A 15,183-nucleotide genomic window follows, 5' to 3' on the forward strand; every position below is an offset into this window, starting at 1 on the left:
GTCACTCACTTCCATATCCATACAAGAAAACGGGACATTAGGGAACTGTCCAATAGAACATGAGGCTTTTCTTGAACCTTTCAAGAACATCTTTTGGCAGGACCACATCTTATATTTTTGTGTAGGTGTTCTAGGGATGGGACAGTTCTGCAGAACCACGCACTGTCTATGCCCATGGGCCTGACTTTTCCCTTGCTTAGGAGACAACTTCTGCTCACATGAAGACACAGATTCTCCAGCATAAAGGGCAGAGCCTGAGAGAGAAGGTTGGATAGCTAATTAGAGAAAATATTTCCTGACAGAGGTAGGACCCGTGGTTACCATCTAGAGTTGAATCTGATTGAGAGATACTCTTGGATTATTAGGAAGACAATGATGACATGCGGATTGTTGACCAAACAAGGTCTTCAGCTGACACTTGAAAGAAACTGTCTTATATAGAAGGTAACAGCAATACCTAAGGGGTTACAAAAGGAGGAGAGACCAGGAAACATTGTCTTTTCTTTCTTCCTTTCTTCCTCCCTCCCCACCCTTCCTTTCTTCCTACCTTCCTTCCTTTCTCCTTTGCTTTCTTTTCTTCCCTTCCTATCTCCCTTTTTCTAAACAATAGCAGCCCATCTTTGGATTACTAGAGAAGTATCATAGATCAAATTGCTGATGCATAAGTAGATCTCAGGAAAATATGGAATATCTCTTTTCAAAGAGCAGCTTGTAAACTTCTGGACTGGTGTTCTGCTTTTTATTTCTTTCCCTCTTCTCTCATTTTAGAATTAGCGAAAACAAAACAAACATAGACAGATAAGCTATGACTGCCAGAAACAGCTAACATTGCTTGTTCTCCCTGTATTTCTTCTTTCTTTTTTAGATGCTAGGACTGTAAGCTCTGTAACGTCAGGGGCCCTGATTGGTTTAGTCATTATCGTATTCCCAGCATTTAGCACTGTGCCTAAATATTTGTTAAATGATTGAATTAATGGGATGTCCATTAATATCATATCCACAAGATGAGGAAAAAGGATTGGTAAACACAGAGCCAGTTAGCATAAATAACATAAACCTCACCTTACAGATCTTTTTAATTTTTATTTTTTTTAATCTGCAAAGGTTCTATTAGAGGAGAATTTCCCAGAATGTGTTCAACAAAACATTATCCCTGAAGAACAAAAATAGATTTTTTTTTTTTTTTTTTTTTTGCCAAAAAGGTAGGGAAAGTCTACGGAAAAATATTTGGGGATACTCTACATTACACAAAGTTCAAAAAGATCTTTACAATATGATTTCTCAGAGATTTTCAAATACACATTTTCACTGTGAATTTCCTAGGGAGGGGTATATCACGCTACATTTCTGAAAATTATTTGACAATGTCACTCTTTTACCTGGCACAGCTTATGGGAATAATATTCCACACAACATGTTTTGGGAAAAGTAGCATCTTAATCTATTTCCTTTAATTCTCTCTCTTTTGGCTTTGGGTCCTAGTTAATTTTTCTGCTGTGAAAGATGCCTCTAAGCACAACAATGTGAATATAGTTAACACTACCCAACTTTACACTTAAAAATATTTAAAGATAGTAAATTTTATGTTATGTATTTTTTAATACTATAAAAATACTCTCCAAACATTATTTTACTAAGTAATAGATGAATCAATATTTTACCTAAGAGCTACAATAAGGCACCAAATTTAATGGTATTATCAAATAAAGGGCTTGATTTTGGTCCACAACATGGTACTCAATTGCATTTACCACTTGGATACAGTATCTTCAGTAAGTATTTTGATTTTGAATATAGGGCTATGGATATCTTAGTGTATGCTTTTAGTAATATTGCTCAGGATGACTACACATAAAGACCCATGACCATGTAGGGAGAGTTTCTTGTAGTTTAGGAAAGTGAGCTTTCAGGACTAAGAGACAAGAGATTGGTTTACAAAATTGACCTTGTCACTGATTCAGTGTGCCACCTTAAGTAAACTCTAGTTTCCTTATCTATAACATGGGCTCTGTCACTAATTTTTTACTTTTTTCCCTCCAGCAGAGGATTCTCATCTTAACCCAGAACTCGAATAGACACAGCAGATAAAAGCAGAGATGCTGTGGTCTCAATGAGGTAACAGATGACTTGGCCTCCCTTCTCCCATGGCCCCGAGTATCCCCAAAGAACCTAAGAGCTCAAGGGAATACAGTTTGAAAACCATCAGGTTAGATAATCTTTAGGATTCTTTCCAAGTCTAACTCCTGCCACTAGGAGTAAGACGGAGGTAGAAAAGAATTTTACTCGCTGTTTCTGTGAGCAAAGCCTGTGAACCTCTGTAATATCATACAGACCCATACAGCATTTGGCTATTACAGAATATAGAACACTGCCATACTACATGTGGCAAGCATCTTTTGAATTTCAACATATATTTTAGATTAAAAAATAAAATAAGAAAATATTACCAGAATGTATTCTTCTCCCAGTCACTTTATGCATACATTTCAAGATAAAGATGGTAAATTAAAAATTGAATGCAAATATTGTCACTGAAAAGTTGTCCATTTATATGGTTTCTAAGACCCTCTTAGTTTTTAATGGGCAAGGTTTTGCTAAAAACAAAAAGTGTTAATTACATAAATATGCGTATTCTTTTCAAAGCATTACACTATATTATGGTTAAAAAACAATGGAGAAATGAATGCAAAACTATTTCAACAGAAATACTGCTGCTTGAACAGCCTTTAAAATTATGACTTGTTTATTTGGAAAATGCATTACTCATGACAGGGTTACAAAAGCAATATTAACCTTCTTGAAATTTAATAGCAAAGTCAGACATGTAAAAATCAGTACCAGATGTGGTAACATAACTACTTTTGTCAAGATTGTGCATAGGATAAAACAGATATCTAAAGCTACATTAAGATGTGGGTAAATAAAAGAGTCTTTTAGAACATTCACAACACACATGCATCACAACTAAAATCGTGATGCAGATTGTTTTAAAAATAGCATTCTTGGAAAAGAAAACCTTGTGCTTTCTTTTGCTTCTGTCATTTTGGGCACTGCTGCTTTTGCAATTTTTTCCAGGCTGTTAGACATTAAATTTGCTCTTAAATACATTATCTATCTATCTATCTATCTATCTATCTATCTATCTTTTGGGGGCAAGCATTTGTTACAATGACATGCTACCAAACACCTTTGTTGTATCTAATGTGTGACTAATGAGTGATTGTAATCTATAATCAAAGAGGATGTTTGCTTCTGCAAAAAAATATAATTTATCCAAAAATAGCTTTTGATAATAAGCCAAGAACTCCAAAGTAGTAGTTAAAAATGCATGATGAAATATAGACTATTAAATTGCACTTACTATCAAATGCAAGTTTGACTTACAAAATAATTTTTTCTGAAATTTATTTTGTTGCTATAGTTTTATCACATAACCCATTACTTACCTAGTCATGTAATGTTAAGGTGTTTAAAGGAGATTCACATTTTAAATTATTTCATTGTTTTTATAACCCTAAAATATTTCATTCAAGTTTCTCATGGAGTTTTTACTTATTTTAGAGAATGCTAGCTTGAGACATATTAAAAAAATAAAGGTCAAAAGTCATAAAGGATAATAGCTGATGGTTTTGATAATGCTAATTATATATTACTGAGAATAAAGGTAGAAAAGGAAATATGAATACTAAAGAAAGATAAACATCCCAATGCTGGATTAAAAAAAAATAATGAAAAAACTCTTAAAATGTCTTTGTACTTCACTGTCATAATTCGAAGACACAATGAAGCCTGAATTAAAAATGTCAGTTTCTGTGAGTGTTGATAACTTGGTTCTTTGTTGGGCAAGTCAAAATGTGTCTGTTTGATAGGCAAAAATGACAGACTAAAAATGGGAGAAGTTGGATCTAAAAAAAGAAACACACACACACACACGCACACACACATACACACACACACGACTTTAGAAAAAGGTCCATAATGTACTTGAAGGAGAAGACCTGTAGGGTAGGAGGCAATATCTTTAGGAAGTCACCGAGCAGCACTAAAAGGCAATGTTCATGGCCAATCAAAACGATTTCTGTGACTGCTGGGGCTCTTGCATCTCCGTCTTTACACTAGACTGGAAACCCTTTGTACTAATTACCAGACTGTACCAGATTTTCTGGTTCAGTTCAATCCTATAATTGACTGACAGTGATGGGCAAGGAGGGGAAAAATTCAAGTTCACCACTGCAAGCAGAGGGTCAGAAATGGTTTCACAGAGAGCTAGTCACAGCCTGGCACTAAAAGGAGGGTTAAGCAAGCATCATCAGCACTTTCTTCTAATTCTCAAGTTAAAAAGGAAGTTAGAAACTAAAAAACAGTCCATGGCTGCTCTCATCTTACAGACCAATTCTTAGCATGCAACCATTTTACATAAAATGAATGGAGAATAGCTTCAAGTGTAAATGGTAATTTTAGATGTCATTGATTTTTATTTTGGTGTTGGGAAGTAGATATAGGTTGTCTCCAAAACTCAAATAGGGTCATTTTGCTAAAGTTAATCAATCTTTTGTTTTATTTACAGAAACTAGGAAAAATAATGCTGCTATTTCATTCCTAGGACTAAAAAATAATTTAAGTGCAAGGCATATTTAGAAGACCTATGATAGGTTACATAATCAAAGTTAAGCATTTGAAATCCCTTACCATCATAATTTCACATCTTTTGCTGGTTTATAACTCAGTGATTTGGATTTACTGTGAATTCTTAGTAATAAAATGGTTGTCCATAAATCCATACTTTTTAAAATAAAAGTCTGAATAATAATTTACATGAACTTACAGTTAATGCATTAAAAAAAGAACACATTGAGCACTGGATTAAAGACTTAGTTGGCTGACCATCATTTGTTATTTACTTAGAACTGTTCTCCACCCACTTTATTTCTAACCAAAAGAGCAACCCTAGCATTAGCTACACCAAACATTAAAAACGAAGGTGCCAGAACCAGGGTGAGAATGAGAACTCAGGCCATTTGGTAGGCAAGTGAGAATTATGTACTATCACGTTGAGGTCAATTGACTTGAAATGCAATCACAGGTTAAGCCCCTTTTCTTTCCAGGCTAAAGAGTAAGCAACACCTGTGCCAGCAGCAGCTCACATTGCAGTTGACATAGCAGCCAGTTCAATTTTAGTTACAAGTCAATTACTTACTGGAATAGAAAGGGAACATTTCATTCACTCCATGGATGGCCACTTTTCCGGAGAAACCTGTCAGGCTTTCTTTCTCCAAAAGAAGAAAAGAGAAGAAAAAGTGAAAGTTAAAAATAAGTGATATGCTGCAAAGTTCTAGAGCTGGGCCAGCACGCTACAGCAGAGAAGTTGTGCAAATAGCTTACCTTCCAAATACGGAACAGAGCTGTCTTGTGAATGAGGCCTATCCCAGCTGATACGTCCCGGGACTTTCCTCATCAGAGAATGAAAACAGGTGAAATGATAATAGGTGATCTACACCTGAGAAGAGGGACCAGCTGACTGTATGAAAGGAGAGAGCAAATGAGTAAACTCTCTTCCCCCAGCTACAGTCAGCCCTTGTGCAAGGGGAGTTTCAAATGCACTGGCTACAGACTTTTGTGCAAAGCTGTGGTTCTTTTTTTTTTTCTTTTTTTTTCTTCTTTCTTTCTTTTCTTTTCTTTCTTTTTTTTTCTTAGTGAAGCTAGATTAGTTCATACAAAACTCAACAATACAGCACTGAAACCCATTGTTGATATTCAACATTTTTCACATAGCGGAACAGAATAGACAATACGGTATCTAGGAAACCATGGGCTGGATTACAAACTGATGATATCTCATCCTTCTGGGGGCCTGTAATCCTTTTTATTACCTACCACAGTAAAAAAAAAAATCACTGTGTGTGGGGGGAACTCAATAAATCCATAACATTGCTATTCTTAGGAAAATAGGATAAATTAAAATGAAATCTTGCTTATAATACTAACTCCCAAAGTGCCATTTGCCTTTTATGCAAGTTAATGATTTTTAAACTTATCTTAACCTTTACGTGAGCTTCCATAGGTTTTAAAAATTAAATTATTTGTAGATGTTTGGTTAATAACATTATTTAAAATTAACTTGGACTTTCAATTTCTTATAATAAATACTTGGAAAGTCATTTATTTCAAAGTGCTCAATATTGAGACTAAGGCATGAGGACAAAGTAATTTTTATTACATTGTTCTAAAATACGTGTTGGGTTATTAATAATCTATATTTATTTCCTCCATTAAGAACACACTGAAATTCAAGGTTTTGGGGGCTTACTTACCTGATATCTAGTTTAATAAATTTTTTTAAACTTTTTTAACACCAAGTCTTTTTAATTTTTCATTTTTTAAATGCATCTCCTTATTATGCATAACTGCAAAGCCATTCTTTACAAGGACATTATGCCTATTAACCTTTTCAAAAATCTGGTCCAATCCCTTTTTAAAATGCAATCCAGTTCCCATACTTTTCTTGAGCCTCCAAATGGTCTAGGTAGCCACAGAAGTGATTGTTCCTACCAGTTTCTTTTCATCACTTCTGCAATTGACCAATTGACAACTGATTGATGGTTATCTTTTCACTTCAACAATGAAAGAAATTACCATCACTATAGCTATGTACAGTAAATGCCTCCAGAGTAAATTACATGATTCTAAAATTCTCCTTAGCTCACTTAGTAAAACATCAACACAAAAAAGTTTCTTTTTGCGCCTCCTTTCCTGTACTGCAGATTTGGCCTTTTCTGTCAGCTGCAAAAAAAGAACTTGACAGCTTCTTTAAAAACAGGAGTATAAAGGAACTTGAATAAAGGATGGCACTGGGCCTGTCTCAAGCAAGTGGCCATTCTTTGCACTTAGAAAAAAATTAGGCATGTGAGCACAGATAAGCCCTATAAGAATACTCTAAAGACTATTCCTAGTGACCTTGAGATTCTCTATCCTTCCTTAACCATTCCTGAACGTTAGAGCTACAACATAGATTCTGAACGCCGAGTTGCCAACTTATTTTGAGTAGGTGTTGTTTCTCATTGAAAAGAAAACATCCTTAAATTTTTAAACTCCCTTACTGCACTGCAAAGACTCCTCTGCTCTTTCTAAAAGTGCTCAAGCACTATTATGCTAGTGTCACATTCATCCATTATGATATGTTGATGGACAAGAGCTTTAAATTCTACCCCCAAATCTAAACTTACTATAAATGTGTATTTTATTCTCCCATGAAAGCCCTGAATCTTGTCAAGGAAGGGTATTCAAACATTTTTTCTATTCCTGTGCAATTAAAGTCATTTTTTCTGATGGAGTAAATATGCTGCTATGAAGATTGGACTGATTTACTCTCTTATTTGCAACACCCCCCTCCTTTTAAGATCACATTTTTAAAGTGGAAAACACACCCAAACAGACAGGAAACAAAATTTCTCACTATTTTCCTTGATGTCTTAGGTCCATAAAATTTGTTCTGCTGAATATCTCAAGATAAACTGAACTACAGTTTTGTCTAGAATGGCCGGGCACTGTTTGGAACTTTTTCCACTCTATCAATATTAGGAAGTGATATAGCAGTAAAGGAAAATGGATTTCATTTTTGTTCACTGCTGACTCGATCTAGGACATGTGCTAGTTTTCTGATATTTCTGGCCTCAGTTATTTAACCAGACAATAAGATTTTATTAAATGCTGACTTTATGTCCTTGATAGTGGTAGGGTCTATAATGTATGAGAAATATGTGATGAGATCCTGCTCAGCAAAAATGGATAATTTATTTGGGGAAATAAGATATCTAGTAGGAAATAGCTGCTGAATGAAACATAATGTACATATTATACAGATTCATATGTTATGATAGCATTATATATTGTCACATGATACTTGGCATATAGATGGCATTAAGTAAATTTTGTTAACTTAAAAAATGATTCATCATCTTCCATGTTACCTTTGCTATATTTGTCAGCGGTATTATTATTCAAATATCCCAGATGATATTCATAAAATGTCACTTTTATATCTTTACAGTTGCTCTCCAAACACAAGCTAGCCTAGACCTACAACAGGGCACACCTGCATTAATGAAATTGCTTTCAAGATGACCTGATCTGCCATCTTTACCCACAACATCACTGCTGGAATAACATCTCTCCAACTCTGCTTTTACCATGTTACATATACCTTGGTTTTAGACCCTATAATGCCCCTTTTTTTTTGCTTATTGCATAAAGTCCTTGGAACTTCCAAGTCCAGGGAACTTCCTTGCTTAGTTCCCAGGGCTCTGCAAAATCCAGTTGCAAGATAGCACCTCTCTGACCTTATTTCCCATCAACCAGCTTACTACTTATTAATAGCATATCTTACTATTACACACATGCCTAGATGCACACCAAGCTGTTCCACCTTTTATCCTCATCTTCTGCATTCAAGGTCCAAACAAACCATAGTCTACTATGAAACTTTCCCTGCAGCAGCAGCTCATGTCGATCTTTCTATTCCCTAATGTCTTTTTCATTTATTATCGACTTGATGCACATTTGGCCCAGTTCAAATGTCATCCTCTTTATGAAGATTTCCTTATCAATTCAGATTCAATGAATGTCTTCTTCCACTATGCTCCATAGCTCTCGGCACACATCTTTATTATAATAGATATTATCTTGGATTGTATTTGCATATCATTTTCCCCAGGGAGAATTTAAGCCCCATGAGGAAAGGAAATGTATCGTATACATATTTTTATGTACAGTTATTGGCATACAGATGCTCAATAAATGGTTATTCAGTAAAGACATAGTCCTGCTCCTAAGGAACTCTCAATTCAGGGAGGAGTTTATATTAGTTGTGAGATTAAAATGATGGTTGAGGGGCTGGCCCCGGGGCGTAGCGGTTAAGTGCGCGCGTTCTGCTGCTGGCAGCCTGGGTTTGGATCCCGGGCGTGCAGGGACACACTGCTTGTTGGGCCATGCTGTGGCAGCGTCCCATATAAAGTGCAGGAAGATGGGCACGGATGTTAGCTCAGGGCCAGTCTCCCTCAGCAAAAAGAGGAGGATTGGCATGGATGTTAGCTCAGGGCTGATCTTCCTCACACGCACACACTAAATAAATAAATAAATATTTTAAAAAATGATGGTTGAATAGCTAAATAAAAAGGATTGGCAGTTGGAAAGATCAGCAGTTCCTCTAAAACAAAAATCGATTTTTTAAAGTAAGTATTTAAATGTTTATGTAATGAAGACCATCTCAAACCCAATTGCTTGGAACATGGAAATTTCCCAGAGAAACATAGTTGCATTTTTAGACCAGTCCACAAAATGCCTATTTAGACCAGTCCACAAAATGTCCATAATTTAGCTGAGTTGGGTAACACAGCCATTTATTGAACATTTGCTAGTTTGGAACACTGTAATAAGTACTTTACATAAATTTTCAATTAGTTATCAAGATTACCTTATGAAGTAAGTATTATCATTACCATGGTACAGATAGAAAACTTACTCATAGAGAGGTTAACTGAATTGCTCAAGGTTACTTGCTCAGCAAATGGCAGAGCTAGGATTAGAACCCAGTTCTGTCTGGCTCGAAGACTCCTACACTTTACATTGCTCAAAACTGACTGCAAATTGTATTATTACTCAATTAATGATTCTGAGCAGTCTGTATACGCTAAATACTGGGAGGAAAAGAAAAAGAAAGAGAGTTTTCTATCCATTTCTTCATAACACACCCAGTATGGGATATCATTGTGTAAAAATTATTCTTTTCTTCTTTCATACATATCCTACTGACCCAGAGGCCTTCCTCAATCTTTCAGGTTTCCAGTGTACTAATTTTTTTAACATTCTCTGTGGACCCATAGTTAGATCTTCAAAGTTCTTCATACTCCTCTCCCTGCTCATTCAAAATAGCCATGACTTTAAAACATGTGGGAGTGTAAGACCAACCTAGTTAAAGTGACTCTTGCTAACATATGAGTGACGGATAGATATTGGAGTCTTCTTTCATATAAGCACTTTGAGAAAAATGCTCATTAACCGAAGTGAATATGTAAGGATTAAAATTTCAGGCCTTGAAGCTATGTAAGTAAAGCACATCTTTTCCATAGAAATCTCCACATATGAACAGAAGGGATTTGAGACACATGTGATGGTGGTGTGCGTGAGATGTAAGAGATTGTGCGGGCAGGCCAGTAGTGCCTGAGAATTAGCTTCTTTAATGATTTTTAATTTGGGGGGAAGAGTCATGAGCCCTTTTGAGAGTATGTTGAAGGCCATGGGCTACCTCCTCAGTTATAAACGATCTTTTTGCATTTTGCTTCATGAAATTTATGGACCTTTGAGGAAACCATGAGGTTGAAGGTTAAAAATTTCAGCCCAAAGCTGCTGCTTTATTGGGAGGTGGAAGGGTTTGTGGGGGTTCCTTCTCTCTACCTCTAGGCAGATAAATCAACCATGATTTCATGTTAGAATGAACTAGGGAGCCCACCATCAGATACTCTGATTTAAAAGTCCGTAGTGAGTCCCGAGTGGCAGTACTCTAAAGAAAAGCTATTCTAGTGACTCTGGGATGTGATTCTGATGTGCAGCTAAATTTAAGAACCGTTGTTCTAAGCCAGTGGTTCTCAAAGTATTGCTCTGGACCAGCAGCATTGGCATCACTTGGAAACTTATTAGAAATACAAATTCTTGGACCCACTCCAGACTTACCAAATCAGAAAACCCTGGAGATGGAGTCAAGAAATCGTTTTAACAAGCCCGCCGGGTAAACTCTGATGCACGCTAACGTTTGAGAACTGCTGTTCTTCTAAGCTGTTGAACTTCTAAGTGCAGAACTTCTAAGCTGTTGGCAATCTTCAGACCTTCGCGTAGTGACTCTGCGCCAGTGGCCTCATGCCTAGTTGACTCTCCAGGCCAGTAGTGGCCACTTGTGAATGATGGGCTGCTTTAATTCATGCATAGCTTGAGAGGGATGAGAGTAAGAGGTAATCATTCTGTCAGGACAGGAGATATAGACTTGAGAGACATTGTAATAGAAATGGCAGTTTAAACTAGCAGAGTAGATGAATTATCTGAAAGTATGTAGCATATACAGTGAGAAAATTACCCCAAGGGCAGCAACTCAGAGAACACCCACAGTTTGAGTTAAGAAGAGGAAGAAACATTGGCAAAGGAGAGAGACAATTGGCAGAGAGATAGGAAGAGAATCTGGACAATGCAGCGGCTTAGAAACTCGAAGATAGACTGATTAATCAGCAATTTCAAATGATGCCTGAAACTGATTGGGTTGATCTTAGAAAAGGACAAAGGAGTTGGCTAGAAGGAAGTCACTGATAACCTTTGATTGAGGAATTTAATATTGGGGTGGAGGAAAAGACAGACTGCAGAGATTCAGAAGAGAGTGGGAGAAGAGAAATGAGATGCAGTGGGTATAAACAATATCTTTCAAGACTTTGGGAAAGAAGGAAGGACGTTGGTGATTGGGAGCAGCAGCTCAAGGAAGCCAGTGTAAAGACAGCTCAAGTATACATATTTTAAAAATGAAAGGAAGAAGCCTTCAGGGGACTGTAATTGTTAAAGAAGGAAGGGAAGAGGAGCTATCATGAGAACCATGTCAGGTGTATAAAAGAAGAAAAAGGACTCAGAGTTGCCTTTAGGAGTGGAAAAAGAAAGGAAAGATGGAAAGATTCATATGGGAGAATGGTTTGTGAAAATAAAGATGATGGGGTATGAAATAGGTCATGCCTGATGGCATCAAACTTCTTTGTGAAGTAGGAGTAAAATCATTTCCTAAGGCTTTAATTTTTTTTCTTTTTTAGATGAGGGATGGCAGAAGGTAGAGGTGCAAAGGGATTTAGAAGAGGAAAAAGCTAGAATGAGAAAAAATGCATTTCTCTATGACTTGGCACTGGCAACCGCTTCTGACTTCCAAGTCTCTATTTTGCATACTTCTACAATGTTAACTCTCTCTTGCTTGACTTCGTTTTCCTGATTTTTCAGTGGCTCTTTTTCTACATGCTCCATAGCAGGTCATGTTTGCCCTGAACCCTCTTCTCTTTTCAGTCTTCCCTTTTTCCTTGGACATTGCTCCCATGGGTTTATCAATTTGGTTACCGAATTGAAAGCCAGCCCTAATCCTTCTCTTGAGTTCTAAATCTGTATTTAGCTGTCCACTAGACATTTAGTACCTCAGCTTTGCTATGTTTAATATCAAATTCTTTATCTGCTTCACTGTGACCCAGTGCAAACATGCTCCTCCGACTTCAGCAGCTTCCCCAATAATTACTGTGGTCTCCAAAGCAAGAAGTCATCAATGACCGCTTCTTTTTCATCAATTCTCATAACTCGTAATTGTTTAATTTTTATTAATTGTACTTCTCAAATATTGCATCTTTTCTAATTCATATTCCAAAGGTTAATCCTCCATTGTCTCTCATGATAACCTTCTAGCACATCTCTTGGGTTCTAATATGTCCCCTCTTTAACCCATCCTCCATTTCACAGAGATGTCATTCTAAAATGCAGGTCTGTCCATGTCTCTCACATTTAATGACCATCTATTTCCTGTAGCTATGGTTTTCATACTGTGTTCCGGAATCCAGGGTTCCCTAGAGAGGTTTCAAAGACTATAAAATCAAATTATAAAGATGACAATGAAAATGCATTTATATCATTGATCAAAGTCTATTATTGAGTCATACGTGATAGAGATGCACATGCCAGTGGAGAAAAGTGTACTAAGAAATAGACCATTAGAGAAAGACAGTTGATACCCTTGTCTTATAACACATCCAGAGAAAATCCAAAAATATGCATCCATGATGCTTGAAAAATAAGTGTGAAGGCTGATACCTCAAGAAAACTTCCCATACCAACTAGGCCAAAGTATAAATATTACCAATTCCTCTATTTGGCATTCCTTTGCATGCAATAAGACAGATGTATTACTAATAAAATACATACATAACAGGAGAAAGTATTTAGATCAACTTTGAAACATCAAATCTGGTGGGAAGAATGTGGAAAGATATATTTGTACTGCTGGCATAAAAGCAATGGTAGGAAAAATAGCAGGAGTAGTGATTTTTTATAAAAGCTATTACTGAAAATGTTTGAGGAGTTATCTAATTTGCATAGAGAAGCATTAGCCCTTAAGAAAATGTTTTCTTTTCAAAGCAGTTTTACTTTACTCTATGCAGATCACCAATTTTATTAAAGCATAGTCTTTAAATAAAAGACTGCTCAGAGGGGCCGGCCAGGTGGTGGCATAGTGGTTAAGTTCACACGCTCCCCTTCAGCAGCCCGGGGTTCGTAGGTTTGGATCCCGGGGTGGAGAGACGCACCACTTGTCAAGCCATGCTGTGGCAGTGCCCCATATAAAGTAGAGGAAGATGTGCACAGGTGTTAGCCCAGGGCCAATCTTCCTCAGCAAAAAGAGGAGGATTGGCAATGGCTGTTAGCTCAGGGCTAATCTTCCTCACACAAAAAAAAAGAAAAAAAGACTGCTCAGAGTCACTTTTTATGCATTTATACTTTTAAACATTTATTAACTGCCTACTAGGTGCACTGGATAATAGAGTGTGATTTTCATAATTCACTTTTTTGTAACTGAAATTTGCTGGTCTTCTCCCAAACGGTGTTGATGTGAATATTCACATCAACTCCCAAATGAACAATAATCCACACTTAGCTAAATCTTTCTCAACTGTATAATAATTGTTTCATATCTTTCTGATAACTATTCATCAGCTGAAAAGCCCAATTTGGTAATGTTTACAATGACAGATGAAGCGCTAGTGATGAAATGGAAACAAAGTTAAGACTCAATGTATACAAAAAAAAATAAATGGGAATCCTTAAAAAGTTAAATATTTGGCCCTATTATAGCTTATCAGTCTCAATATCTATTATAACATCTCCCTGCCCCCATCCCATCTTCTAGTTGTATACTTTAAATTGTATACTTCTCCATGCTTAAGGTCATACCTATGTGACCATGCTCAGGCTGTGTGTGTATGTGTGTGTGTGTTTTCCAAGAAGTGATTAAAAGTTTGAGTTGTAGAATTGGACCTAGGTTTGATTAACAACTCTGCCACTTACTAACTTTATAACTCCAAGATTAAACTCGTGGTGAGTTAGTTTTCTCATATATAGAAGAGAATAATAATAATAGTAGCTTCTTCATTTAGTTCTTAGGGGAAATAAATAAGAGAATGTATCTGAAACACTTAGCCTGACATACAATAAACTCTAAATTTCAATTAGTTATTGTTATTGCTGTTGTTATGTTGTTATTCTTTACCTACTCCTGTTCAGGAGTCAGTTCAAATAACCACCTCCTTCCTTGAAGTGGCCATAGCTGGGCTGGAATTTGGATTAGACCTTGAAGGGGAGACATGGTCCAGATTTTGTCACACAGCACCTGTACCACCAAGGGAGAGAGAGCACATGCAGAAGACAACAGGTCCTGCTACATGCGTTCTGTATGGCTTTAGGCAGGTTACCTAATCCCTTTTAATCTGATCTCATTATCTGTAAAACAAGGTTAATAATTACACATTTTTGCCGGGTTGTTTTCAGAAAAGAAATAACGTAGCCTATGGGTAAGCTCCTAACCCAGTGCCTGGCACTTAGTAGGAGCACCAGTTTCCTCTCCTACTGTCAGCCAGACCATCTGCTTCTCCTTTTCCCTTCCTTGCTCTGCCTGAACCCTAGTTGAGGCCCCTTCCTTAGGCTGTGCCCACGCTTACATCTCCATACAAAGCTGCCAGGGACTAGCTGTAACTGAATTGCTTTCTCCTCATCAGAGTGGACACCTCTACTGAAAACAAAATCTGTGTCTCAGTAGAATAGAAAAGAAACAGGCAACATCATCATCATCATCATCATTTTCCGAAGCATCTGTTTAAAAGGTCCTGTAGACTTCCCGCAAAGGCATCTTCTTTTTACTCTTGTTATTGTTTTCATTATTTTCGCCCTTGAGCAAGCATATTAGACAATTAAAACAAGTCGGATTCAAGCTTTTTCAGTGTTTTGATTAAGATTTTATGTTCAGTAGTCAGTGGTATGTAATTTTGGAAGTATGATGCCAATTTTAATTAATTTTCATTGGTTTTCTAATTAAAACAATTAAGAAGTGGGACTTACTTGGAAAAATAATTGGAGGAT

General features: G+C 36.7%; 1 long non-coding RNA gene across 1 annotated transcript in view; it reads right to left on the reverse strand.

Moving 5' to 3' along the window:
- Positions 1-4,989: 4,989 nt before the first annotated feature.
- Positions 4,990-15,183, reverse strand: part of LOC131414937 (uncharacterized) — a 36,491-nt gene continuing 26,297 nt past the window's right edge. The window contains exons 2-3 of the long non-coding RNA XR_009222265.1: positions 5,383-5,518; positions 4,990-5,266 (exon numbers count right to left, since the gene is read on the reverse strand). This is a non-coding gene — a long non-coding RNA (uncharacterized LOC131414937). The remainder of the gene's footprint in view (positions 5,267-5,382; positions 5,519-15,183) is intronic.

This window comes from Diceros bicornis, chromosome 15 (genome assembly GCF_020826845.1).
Source record: "Diceros bicornis minor isolate mBicDic1 chromosome 15, mDicBic1.mat.cur, whole genome shotgun sequence".
In the NCBI taxonomy this organism is placed as follows: Eukaryota; Metazoa; Chordata; class Mammalia; order Perissodactyla; family Rhinocerotidae; genus Diceros; species Diceros bicornis.